This window comes from Prunus persica, chromosome G2, assembly GCF_000346465.2.
Source record: "Prunus persica cultivar Lovell chromosome G2, Prunus_persica_NCBIv2, whole genome shotgun sequence".
In the NCBI taxonomy this organism is placed as follows: domain Eukaryota; kingdom Viridiplantae; phylum Streptophyta; class Magnoliopsida; order Rosales; family Rosaceae; genus Prunus; species Prunus persica.
In genome coordinates, this window is record NC_034010.1 from 2273493 (window position 1) to 2283440 (window position 9948).

The 9948-nt window shown below is 36.6% G+C and overlaps 1 pseudogene; it reads left to right on the forward strand.

The window, feature by feature from the left end:
• Positions 1028–7023, forward strand: LOC18784562 (annotated as a pseudogene).

Consider the following 9948-nt stretch of genomic DNA (forward strand, 5'->3'; position numbering starts at 1 on the left):
CCCCCCCCCCCCCCCCCCCCCCCAACTTTGGGCTCAGCTCATTGCTTGAGTTCTCTTGGGCCCGTTTGAACTTCCATGAAATGAGAGTGAGGGAGAACCAATATGTGACTAAGCTCATCAAAATTTATTGGTGAAATTAGTCATAATACGTGGCTGGACATAATCAGACATGCGCTGGAGCTGGGCCATTAGAAGAGACTAGACACTCTATTGATTCAAAACTCAATTATCAGCTTCATCCATCTTCCACACTCTTCCATCTTCATATATATTATGTCTTGGTTCTGGCTCTCTTGATCTCTTTTGTTCTAAAAGTGTGTAACTGTGTATTGCCTTTGAATTTTCCTTCTTGTTCACTACGACACTTTCGGTATTTGGTAATTCGTGAAGAAATCTGCTGCTGATACTTAAACTGCAGGTACTTTTGATTTATTCTGTTCGGTGCCTTTTATTTTTTGTTTCTTCTAGTTTCTTGTATTTTATTTGTTTTGCGCAATGTAATTAGTATTATTTTTTTTATCAAAGAAAGAGCGAATGTATTTATCTGCTCAGACTTCCTGTTTTCTTCATCTATTTCGCAAGATACAACAATAGAAACTTTGAAGAATTTTTTATTCTTTTTTTCAAAACTGATTTATGAGTTTTATAAATAAAAAAAGGCTCCCTGTCTTCCCAAGTCTGCTTAGTTACATATATTGTTATGTATTTTTTTTCTTTTATACAAGCGATATTCAAGAACTGCTCTTAGAATAGACTAGACACACGATTGATTCAAAACTCAATTTTTCCCAGAAGCAAACCATAACCAGAATCATAAATATATATAAAATTATTTGGGGGACTATTTCCTTCTTCTTTTTTCATATTATTGTCTCATTTAGTACTGTTTCTTATAAGAATTATTCTTACTCATTTTGTTCATATATAAGAAATTTTGTTATAAGCCTAATTTTTTTGTCAAGCAGCTTGTAGTCATTTCAAAGGCAAGCTCTAACGGACCCTTAATCGGTAATTTCAAGCTAATAAAAATTTTCGATTGTCGTGAAAATCTTGCCCTTAATCTTCAAATTGATCAAAATGATATAATAAAACAACGTTAATGATACAACAAATTTGGACTGGAGAAGTGGAACTGAGCTGGAGTCTTCCTATAGTTTTGTTCCTCTCTATTTCGAACAAAGTCACTTTGATCGAAATAGAACAGAACAGACAAAAAATAATTATACTGTAAGTGCAGAATCAGATTTGAACTTCCGTGTAAGTGCTTCTTGCAAGCATAATATACTGTTTCAATATTTTATATTTATGTTTTTATAAGCCATAAGACTTACACATCCTAATTAAAACTAATTTTTCACTTAATTTCTGCAGTTGTGCATCTTAATTTGTTCAGTCTGGATTTGAGGATCTCAAGCAAAATCAGATCTCAAAATTTCCATGTAAGTGCTTATTCTGAACTGAAATATCTACGCAATTATTTCATTTTGTTTTATATTTGGCCTTCCAGCGTTATTCTTGTTCCCCCAGCTAAAACTAGCTGTGCATGTTGATGTTGTTGAAGAAAACTTCCTTACTTCTTTGGCTGCTTGTGTGTGTCTCTTCGGTCTTAATTATCAACAAGTATGGCAGTGGGAGAGATTTTTCTTGGGGCGTTCCTTCAGGTGCTGCTCGACAAGTTGGCGCCTCGCGAGATCCTCAACTACTTTGGTCTCGTAAAGGGCGTCGACAAAAAGCTGAATAAATGGAGTGACAATTTGTCTGCAATCGTAGCGGTGCTGAATGATGCGGAGGAGAAGCAACTGATAGAGCATCGTGTGAAATTGTGGCTGGATGAACTCAGAGACTTGGCTTATGATGTAGATGACGTGCTGGACAAATTTGCTACTAAAATATTGAAGCGCCAGATAGAGGGACGGGATCAAGCCAGCACAAGTAAAAAGGTGCAGAGTTTATTCCCCAAACTGAAACTCAATTTCGATATGAACTCTGAGATAAAGAAGATTACAGAGCGGTTGCAAGAGATCTCTGAACGGAAAGATAAGTTTGGTTTAAAGGGCACCGGAACGTCTAGTAAAGCATGGTCAAGGCCACCAACTTCAGGTGTGCTAGGTGGACTAACCATTGTTGGAAGAGAGGGAGATAAAGCAAAAATATTAGACATGTTGTCGAGAGATGAGCATAATAATGTCAACTTTCATGTTGTTGCCATTGTTGGCATGGCTGGCCTTGGGAAGACTACACTTGCTCAATTTGCATTCAACAACAACAGTGATGTCATGAAGGAGTTCGAGCCGAGGGTGTGGGTGTCTGTGTCCGATGACTTCGACATTGTAAGAGTGACGAAGGCAATTCTTGAATCAGTCACATCTCAACCCGTTAAAGTAGAGGAGTTCAGTAAAATGCAGCATGATTTGAATGAGCAGTTAAGAGGTAAAAAGTTTTTAATTGTTTTAGATGATATTTGGAACAAAGGTGATTTATATGATCTGTGGACAAGACTTCAGTCCCCTTTTAGTGTTGGAGCACAAGGAAGTAAGATAATTGTGACAACACGAGACCTAAAAGTTGCAAAGATTATGGGAGCCACCGAAGTTCATAACTTGGAGTCTATGTCAGATGATAATTGTTTGGAAATATTTGAGCAGCATGCATTTGCGAACATTAACAATGATAGACCACCAAATTTTGAGTTGATTCAGAAAAAAATTGCTGAAAAATGCAGTGGATTGCCCTTAGCTGCAAGAACTCTTGGTGGGCTTTTACGTCAGAATGAAATAAACGAATGGGAAGAAATATTGAACAACAAATTGTGGAATTTATCAGGTAAGAGTGACATTCTTCCGGTATTAAAGTTGAGTTATCACTATCTTCCTTCCAACTTGAAGAGGTGTTTTGCCTATTGCTCAATATTTCCAAATGACTACGAATTTGGGGAGAAGCAATTGATCCTTTTATGGATGGCAGAGGGTTTGATTCAACAACCACCAGAAGCCAATAGACAAATGGAGGATTTAGGCCACGACTATTTTCAAGAGCTATTATGTAGGTCATTATTTCAAAAGGCAAGTGAAAACAGTTCACGATATGTAATGCATGACCTTGTTACTGATTTGGCAAAATGGGCAGCAGGAAATACTTGTTTTAGATTGGAGGACAAGAAAGGTGATAGCTTGCAATCTGTATGCTTTCGTCATTCGTCTTTCATAATTGGTGAGTTTGATGGAGTTCAAAAGTTTGAGGCCTATCGCGAAGTTAAACGTTTGCGAACATTCCTGCCACTTTCACTATCAGATACTCGGTGGAGTAGACAATATCTGGCTCGTACGGTAATTTTTGATTTATTACCTCAGATGCAATACTTACGGGTGCTTTCTTTGAATGGCTATCAAATAACTGAGCTGCCAGATTCAATTGGTAATTTGAAGTATCTGCGGTATCTTGATTTTTCTCACACAAATATAACAAGTTTGCCTGAATCAACAACCACTCTTTTCAACTTACAGACACTGATATTGGAAGGTTGTCGTTATTTGAAGGCACTACCCATGAACTTGAGGAATCTAGTGAATCTGCGTCATCTCAATAACTCAGATGTAGGTTCACTGAAAGCAATGCCTCCGCAACTAGGTCGGTTGACAAATCTGCAATCTTTGCCTAATTTTGTGGTGGGTAAAGGAAGTGATGAATCAGGGATAAGAGAGATAGGATCCCTATCCCATCTCCGAGGGACATTATCGCTCTCAAGGTTGGAGAATGTGATCGATGCTGAGGATGCACGGAAGGCCGACTTAAAATCCAAGGAGAGAGTAGATGAATTGGTGCTAGAATGGTCGGATAACACACAAGAAACGCAATTAGGCGTGCTTGACAGATTAGAACCTCATAGAAAGCTTGAAAAACTCATCATCAGGGGTTATGCTGGATTAGAATTTTCAACATGGATTGGAGATCGTTTATTCTCCACTATGTGCGTGTACGCTTAGACAAATGTAAAATGTCAAATCTGCCACCACTGGGGCAGCTGCCTTTGCTTAAAGAACTTTATATACAGGAATGGCGGCAGTGAAAAGTGTCGGTCCTGAGTTTTATGGAGAGAGTAGCTTGCCTTTTCTAGTACTGGAGACTCTTGAGTTTTCAGATATGCACAACTGGAAGAATGGCTTCCTTTCGCACAAGATCAGGTTTTCCCTTGCTTGAAATTGCTTTCAATCAGAAATTGTCCTCAATTGGAGGGTAAGGTGCCCGAGAACCTTGATTCATTAGCAACACTTCAAATCATTAAATGCGAGGAATTGGTGATTTCAATTTCCAACTATAAACAAATTGGTCGATTATGGATAGATGGCTGCAAAGCGGTGGTGGAGACAAGTGGCGTTGAGTTTGAGTTATTAAATTCCCTGGGGCTTTCAAATATTTCAGAGGTGAGGTTCCAAACAGGGGAATTCACCAAAGGATTAAGGAAGGTTGCAAATTTGAGGATTGGCGGATGTGAGGAGCTGACATCTTCACTGAAGAATGAGGATAGAGTATTGCAACACTTGATTTCTCTTGATTGTTTGGTTATTGAAGGAAACTCTTCCCTCCTTGAAAAGCTGGGAAAAGAAGCAGAGGAGTTGCTGCAATTGCAAATATTGACTTGCAAGCTTAAATATCTACTATTATACAAGTGTGCAAGTCTTTCGAAGGTACCAGAAGGGTTGCATCACCTAACGGCTCTTCAAGACCTTCAAATAGTTGGATGCTCAAGTCTGGTTTCTTTTCCAGATGTTGGTCTGCCTCCTTCCCTTGAAGTCATAAGGATTGAGGAGTGTGATTCGTTGCTGTATTTCGCAAAATACCAGATTCCCCCAAATCTAAGAAGAATAGAGATAACGAGGTGTAAAAGTTTGAAATCATTAGTAGAGAAAGACGAGGATAGTTCGTCGTCTTCCTCTTCTTCTCATATTTCTCTTGAGCACTTGGAAATATTGGGATGTGAATCTCTAACGTTGTTATCATTGAGAGCCCAGTTGTTTCCCAGGGCACTTAAAAGCCTACGCATATCCTATTGCCCAAATCTGAAATCGTTACCGGAGGGCCTATGCTACCTCACCAACCTTCAAACTTTAGAGACTTATCGTTGTGGGAGTCTGGTTTCCATCCCGAGCCTGAGTGGTGAGGGTTTGCCTTCGCCAACAACAACAGCCGCCTCCAGCCTGAAAGAAATCTACATCGAAAATTGCAACAAATTGGAGATGTTACCGGACATGTGCAATCTCAACTGTCTTCAGGAATTGAATATTGATTACGGTGAAGGTTTAAATTTCACTTCCTTTCCCCCCAACCTAACATCACTTACAATTAGTGGATTCAAGAATTGTAAGCCGCTGTGGGAGTTGTTGCACAGGCTCACCTCTCTTACAGGCTTGTCCATCAATGGTGAAGACCCAAGTGTGGTGTCATTTCCACCCAACAGTTACAGGGAGATGGAGATGGAGATGCTGCTCCCCGAATCTCTCACTCATCTCTCAATTGGGGGCTTCCCAAATCTGAAGAAACTGAGCAGCAAGGGCTTTCAATCCCTCACCTCTCTTCGATCTCTTAGACTCCACAATTCTCCAAAGCTGGCATCTATTCCAGTGGAGGGGTTGCCTATTTCACTGAGGGAACTTAAAATCATTAGGTGTCCTCTTCTAAAAGATAAATGCCAGCCTGGAAGTAAAGGACGATACCTGCCCAAAATATCCCACATCCCCCGCATAGGGATATGGGATTAGAAGACGGTTTGAAGATGATGAGAACCCACACCGACACATGGACATGGTCAACTCCGACTCTCACTCTCCCAGGTACTCTTTATGGTGAGACTCCTTTTCTCGCATATTATTGCGAGTAGTTTACTGATTTGCTGTTTCTGGTTCTTTCTTTACTGATTTGCGAGTAGTTTATAATTTTTTAATGTCGGGGGATCCCTGAAAAGAAAAGCAAATTGTTGACCAATATAGTTTTGTCAAAATTACAGCACTTGCCAAATAAGGAGACCAATCATATTGAATTAAAAAAAATTTAAATATATATGATTCTTTAAATTAGGGAGTATGATTGGAGTTTAAATTTTATAGCTAAATTTTAACTAAAAAAATAAGAAGCATGATTATAGATGCTGTTATATTATATAGCTAATAAGAGTTTTCTTTTCGGTTAACTATAGTTAATATATAGCATTTACCTAAGCATATGAATAATATAATTGTACAAAAACGAAAAAGAAAAAGAAAAAAAAAACAACATTGTTAAATAATCATACTGTTAATTATAGGGTTCATTTGGACAGGAATTAATTTATATAAAATATCTAAATCACCAGCAGCAATTGGTGGTTTCATTTTTTTTAAAAAAAAAAAGAAAAAAAAAAGAGTAATTTACTGATTTGCTGGTTCTGGTTCTTGCCTTATGCTATTGTACACTCGACTTCTTCAATCACTATAATCTTCATTTTCACTAAGGCATGACCATGACACATTGAAATGTGATTTTCAATTGCTATTTTGGTATTTCAGAACTTAGTTTCTCATCCATAAGAATAAATACAGGAAGTGCATTTAAGCCAGATTAGATCAGCAAATTCACATCACTTCAAGATGACCGTCTCCCATCCTGACTGGGGATTCCCCAACCTCCCACTGCGATTTACTCTTTTTAAGGCCTCGATAAAATTGACCCAGTCCTCGCATGATGTCTGGTCCAGTGTGAGAGGGGTAAAAGAAGGGACTGCCTCTCTTGCTTCCGGAGCTGCAGGGTGAAGAGCTGTGAAAGGACTGGATAGCAACAAGGTCATTTCATATCGTGGTAACATCAACTGAAGATGGTAAATCACTACCTTTCTGTTTCAAGTTTCAGAGTTTTAATATTTTGCCATTTGGTTTGCCCTGTAATATTTTGTCATCTCTGTACTGAGAAAACTTTTACCCATATTTCTCTTTCTTTTGTTTGATTGTATTCAAGTTGGTAGGTTTACTTAATCTTAACTTAAGATTTGAACCCTGACCCCTTTACAATCTGTAGAGGACTTGTAGAGCTTGCAGTTTTTAAAGGACATCACGTAAGCAAGTGTGAATGTGTTGAAAAAAGACCATTTCATTATCAAACAGAGTGAGAAAGCAGCAGCTGGAGCTGGGCCATTAGACTAACACTAGCCTTGATTGAAAACCAGTGTGTCTTGTTTTGGTCTGCCATGGAATCAATTTTCTACTTTTCTTTCTTTCTATTTTTAATGTAGGCAACTTCCTATTTCTTTCTATTTTTAAAGTCATAAAATATTGCTCCTAAATCTCCAAATTGATCATAAATATCTAACCTTTTTTTTTGTTTTTTTGTTTTTTGACAAAGCAATATTGTAAATTAACCTAATGTATACGAAGGGAGATCAAACTTAGGTGTAAGAGAGCAGACATACTGAATTTAGGTGCAAGAGAGCAGACACATTATCATGATTAACTGGCCTAACCCATATTTACATATCTAACAAAATTTTCTTAATTTCTTCCACAAGTAAATTAAGGGTGGACATTAATGTCATAGCCTTTATGACTATGTTAATTGTGTCGACTGGATAAAAAGTCCTGGGGAATTTGCATTGCGTTTTCCTTATCCATCAGATGCCGAACTTTATTTTCTTCTCATTTGTGTCTTGTAGCGCAGACTTTGTTTTTGAGTCTTTTTCATTGACCCAAAAGAAAAAGAAAAAGAATATTTTCTCATCATAAACTTCTTATACTCAAAATTCTCAAACCCATAATTAGTTTCTCCCACATAAGTTTCATCCATCTTCATATATATATATATATATATATATTATGTCGTTCTTGCTCAAAATCAAGGTTGAAATGAGCAAGTTCATAACCTTCCGTCTAATGAAATAATTATGTGGCTAGTATAAATGTACATATCATGAATTTCGCAATGAAGAAAACCAAGTTCAAACAAGTTGATATATCGCACATGCATTTAGGCAATAAATTTATTGGTGAATTCGTGGTTGGACAAAAGCAAGTGTGAATGAGTTTAAAAAAGACCATTTCATTATCAAACAGAGTGGGAAAGAAGCAACTAGAGTAGGCCCATTAGACTATGATTGAAAAATCAGTTACTTATTTGTGTTCTCCATACATACTTTGTAGGAGACATGGCTCCTAGGGCCGTATGAACTTCCATGAAATGAGAGTGAGGGAGAAGCAATATGTGACCAACCTCATCAAAATTTATTGGTGAAATTAATCACAATATGTGGCTGGACAAAAGCAAGTGTGATGTGAGTGATTTTAAAAAAAGACCATGTCAGGATCAAACGTAATCAGACAGAAGGACGCGGCATGAGCTGGAGCTGGGCCATTAGAATAGACTAGACACTCCAATGATTCAGAACTCAATTATCAGCTTCTACTTTTCATTTTGGCCAAAACAAAGTAAATAAGCATTCTACTTTTTTTATGTAAAGGCTGGGGAATTTGCATTGCGTTTTCCTTATCTACCAGAGTCTTTGTTTCGCAGTCTTTTCCGTTAACTTAAAATTCTCAAACCCATAATTAGTTTCATCCATCTTCCACACTCATCCATCTTCATATATATTATGTCTTGGTTCTGGCTCTCTTGATCTCTTTTGTTCTAAAAGTGTGTAACTGTGTATTGCCTTTAAATTTTCCTTCTTGTTCATTGTAATTCGTGAAGAAATCTGCTGCTGATACTTATCCTGCAGGTGCTTTTGATTTATTCTGTACGGTGCCTTTTATTTTTTGTTTCTTCTAGTTTCTTGTATTTTATTTGTTTTGCGCAATGTAATTAGTTTTTTTTTTTTTTTTTTTAATCAAAGAAAGAGCGAATGTATGTATCTGCTCAGACTTCCTGTTTTCTTCATCTATTTCGCAAGATACAATAATAGAAACTTTGAAGAATTTTTTATTCTTTTTTTCAAAACTGATTTATGAGTTTTATAAATAAAAAAAGGCTCGCTGTCTTCCCAAGTCTGCTTAGTTACATATATTTTCTTTTATACAAGCTATATTCAAGAACTGCTCTTAGAATAGACTAGACACACGATTGATTCAAAACTCAATTATCAGCTTCCACTTTTCTATGTAACGTGCCGGTGGCAGCAGTTAAAGGAATCATATTAGATTTTTATCTTAGAGCCAGAAGCAAACCATAACTATATATAAAAGCAAACCAGAATCATAAATATATATAAAATTATTTGAATGATCTCTCAATAAAAGGGGACTGATATATATACTATTTCCTTCTTCTTTTTTGTCTCATTTAGTACTGTTTCTTATAAGAATTATTCTTACTCATTTTGTTCATCTATAAGAAATTTTGTTATAAGCCTAATTTTTTTGTCAAGCAGCTTGTAGTCATTTCAAAGGCAAGCTCTAACGAGCTCTTAATCGGTAATTTCAAGCTAATAAAAATTTTCGATTGTCGTGAAAATCTTGCCCTTAATCTTCAAATTGATCAAAATGATATAATAAAATAACGTTAATGATACAACAAATTTGGACTGGAGAAGTGGAACTGAGCTGGAGTCTTCCTATAGAAGAATAGGAAGACTCCTAAAATCTTCCATTGAGAATGAATGAAGTATGAATTCTAAACTCTGAGAAATGAAAATATAGAAAGATGTGGTGTGAGATGTATGAGCTGAGCCTCTGGTTTTATAGAAAATTTTGGCAAGATAGACATGCCATGTGGCTTGATTTGATTGGATGAAAATCTTATCTGAAATTTGAAATTCATCCGAAATTTGAACCCTAATTTTTATGAAATTTGAATTTTGAAATTCATCCTAAATTTGAACCCAAATTTATCTGAAATTTGAATTTTGAAATTCATTCGAAATTTGAACCCAAAAATTTATCTGAAATTTGAATTTTGAAATTCATCCAAAATTTGAATCCAAAAATCTTATCCGGA